This window comes from Trematomus bernacchii, unplaced genomic scaffold (genome assembly GCF_902827165.1).
Source record: "Trematomus bernacchii unplaced genomic scaffold, fTreBer1.1, whole genome shotgun sequence".
Taxonomy (NCBI): domain Eukaryota; kingdom Metazoa; phylum Chordata; class Actinopteri; order Perciformes; family Nototheniidae; genus Trematomus; species Trematomus bernacchii.
Window position 1 is genome coordinate 10333454 of NW_022987547.1, and position 3825 is coordinate 10337278.

The following is a 3825-nucleotide window of genomic DNA, read 5'->3' on the forward strand; positions in this document are numbered from 1 at the left end:
CTCCCTTGAACGTCGCCCCTGCGGCCAACAAGGGGCAAGACAAAGCATGGCCTCTGATTGGCCAGCGTCACTGTCAATCATTAACATCAGTCAATCCGACCAGTCAGATTGTCGCTAGTAGGGGAACTCTCCTCCTTCAATGTACCCTTGCACGCAACATGAAACCGCATGAAACACCTATGGAAATTACATAACTTTCTGCACGCAATGTATACTTAAGTCCTTTTGGTTTTTATTATCATCTGTTCTCATACTCGACGGGGATTATTTTCACAGCATCCAAAGCAATAAGAATGAGGCCAATGTAAAGATATCACTTTACAAAGTTTACAGTGTAAACTATGTGATACACAATATTTCCAGAGGATATATGAAGAACAACAACTATTGTCGAATAGCCTGCTTCTCCTGTCTTTTTTCTAATTTCATACCATAAACTATAGCTGGTGTGTTACATTATGTGTGAGATAATATCCACAAAGCAGGAAATTAAGCATAAAAAAGTTGTATGTCACACCCAGGAACGCACATAACCACACTCAGTGGTTATTTATTCAGGCTATAGCTCTCCCTTTTTGTGTATTTTTTCATATATCATTACATGTTCTCAGTGTGGAAGGACCCAGAATCCTATAGTCACTATCTGAGGCACATGACTGTGAATGTGGGTGGCCTAATTATGGTCTGGAAAGAAGGCTGGCTTCTGGCAGAAATCCCCTAGTATAAACCCGGCTTTGCTAAAAGAGGCTGTAAGCAGCTTTGTACAAGGGAAGGCCTCTGGTGTTCTGCAGTCAGATAGGCATCAGTGGCCATCACCAGTGTCAAAAGAGGAAGGAGTATAAAATACAGGAGATAATGTGGTTTTGAAATCAATAGTAAGTAGGAACTTCAAACTGCTGTTCTAGTGCGTCAGGAAACTTTATCAAATGCACTTGATGTATGTCTTTGAGTCATCTTGAACTTTTTTTGACAAGAAAAAGCACAAATGTTGCAATTTCCCTTCTACTATACTGACCTCACAGTTACAGTTAACTTTGTTTGCATGAACAACACATCTCATTTTAATCCCTTTTATATGCCAGGCCAAACTGTGTCCAGTAGGTAGTCACTGGATATTATAGTAAAGATTTATATTGCTGCTGCAGACGATAGAAGTTAATATTTGAAACGCCTACACTATTTAATTCTTGACTTTGCCAGCACCACACCACACCTCACACCCCAGGCTCTTGTGGCTTAACTGCTTCCCTGCAGATACCTAAACTACCTCTGTAGGATATCTCACTTGAACCACACATAAACGCTTACTGAACCCTGTTTCATATTTTCTAACGGACATTTCAGAGTGACACCTACAACAAAGGCACATCAAACTTCCCATTAACTTTGTTGGCACAGAATATTGCAAAAACAAGCATGTTATATTCATACTTGGTGAGGAACACAAGAATAAAAGGTGGTTAATCTTCAACCACAAGGTTACTCATCAAGTGTTTTTCACAGATGCTAAATTTAGCATCTGTGTTTTGGTGAAGTCCTGAATCTGATAATCTCTTAACATTTCCGTGACTCTTTGGTCTAAGCATTCATTATTGGTCTTTGGGCCGCACATCCAGCACATATCAACATAGTTTAACCCATTGTTGCTATTCTATTCTTAGTCTTATATTTCATGCAACGCTAAGAAGCATTCAATGTAAACTAAACAAGTATCTTCTGCTCTCTGGCTTCACTAAAAACTGGGTAACTGGACACTGGATTTGTTGATGCTTAACATATTTTGAACTTAATACAAAATTGTACAACGTTTCTGAAAGCATCTTCTACTTTAATAAACTACAGCTGATAAGCATGTCATGACTGAATTAGTACATTGTTGTCCATGGTAACTTAACAGAATCTACTGATGTTTGATAAACAGATCAGTTTTTTCTGCGCTTGTCATCTTATCAAGCATGAAAATGACTGGGTCCTTTTCTAAGAAGTTGTTTAAACGATTCAGGCTAGCAGTTTCCAGTCTTTATGCTAAGCTAAGCTAAGTTACTGCTGACTATGAGAGTGCCATTTATTCTCTTATCTAAGTCTTTTACACAGATCCATTTCGTTTCTAATGAGCTGCAGCCTATGTTTCCTTGTAGAAATCCTTGAAATGGTATTTTCTCTCTTGGACTGTTCTAGTACGTCACATGAATGATTCACTAGATAAGCACTTTTAGTTGACACATTTCATTGAGCAGTACTTGAGGTCCACCATACTGTCAGACCTCCTCAGCTTTTATCATGCTAATGTTCAAAGTGTGAAGTGCACATGGACCACCTACTGTGCTACAGCATTCCAAAAACAGACGGAAATGGGTCAACAATGCAGAATGATATTGCTAAGGTGGCTAAAATCCAGCCTCAAGTTAATGATATACTGTATCTACAAATGTCACAGAATTACATAAATAGAAAAACCTACATGTAATGTAAGCACTGCTTCTTCATATGGATAAAACTTGCAAAAAGTCTCAATATCATTTTGAGCATGTTCTTCTAAGTCAAACATTGCAAGTTCTTTGAAGAATTACATTTGTAATATCATCTGAATCTATCCAAATGGTTATGCTTTAGGGAGTAGAGTACTGTGTGCTTTCAAACACTGGATAAAAGTAGCAGGTACATTGCAGAGTTCCTTTCATGTTATACCTCTGGGACCTACTTTTAAAGAATTCATTCTGCGTGGATTGGGCCCCTTAAACCATTAATCTATGCAGTGTTTTCAGGGCTTTAATAATGGTTAACTTTAATGTGCAGAGCTCTCAGGCTCTCAGCATTTTATCCCCCTCCCCTCCTATCCCTCTATTCACTGATTCTTTTACTTTTGTGAGCAAGCTGAGAATTCTCACATGGGTAACCCCATAATGCTCACTAACATAGGATGAACTCGTGAAATGCATCACCCACCAACACTTATTTAACTGAAACCAAAAAAAAAGGGAAAAAAAGATACTTCCTCCTTAAGCTTTGGTTCCACATCGCCACAGGAATACTCTATAAACTCAGTCACCTTCCGCTGTATTGGCACATTTGATTGTTCAGTGTTTTATTATACGTTTCTTTTGAAGTGCCCATTATGCTATAAGAGGAATGTGACGAAAACATTCTCAATACCCTCTTGGAATCAACAAAAAGGCAGTCTAAGCGTCTCTTCACCGTCTATTGAGCGGAAACATGTATAAGAAGTACTATTTAGATTTATCATTGCAGATTTTACAGCATTCATTCAATATGTTCTGTTTTTGTGGTTATTTATAAAGGCTGATCACATGTTCTAACTGCTAAAATATGACATGCTTCCTTAAATAACTCAACAACACAAATAAGATGTTCTTGAACTTAGAAACGCTAATCAATGTGGGTTTCCCACCCGCCCTGACTCACAAAGAGTCATTCACATTGTCGGGAATGAGTCTTCATTAATGCAACATTTATCTGTACTTGATGATTTAATGCCGCTAATTCTGCATCCTGCAACTCAAATAGACCTCTGCAGATTGTATTATACATGGCACAGACTTGCTTGTGTGCTTTTCAGAAACCACATTCCTCTGGTATGAAAGAGCACTTCTCTCTACCCAACCATCTACTCATTAGACGAGACAGACAATGACCTTCTTCTCTGGACTACTCCATAAATCTTTCATTTTCAATATTAGCCACAGTTCAAGTGTTTTCTGGACAAAGAATTCCTACATACTTTAAAGAACATACAGTCATATTGTAAAATAGTTGCATGCGCCTATGAATCAGGAAGATTACTCATGATGTGACTGAATGAAGTTA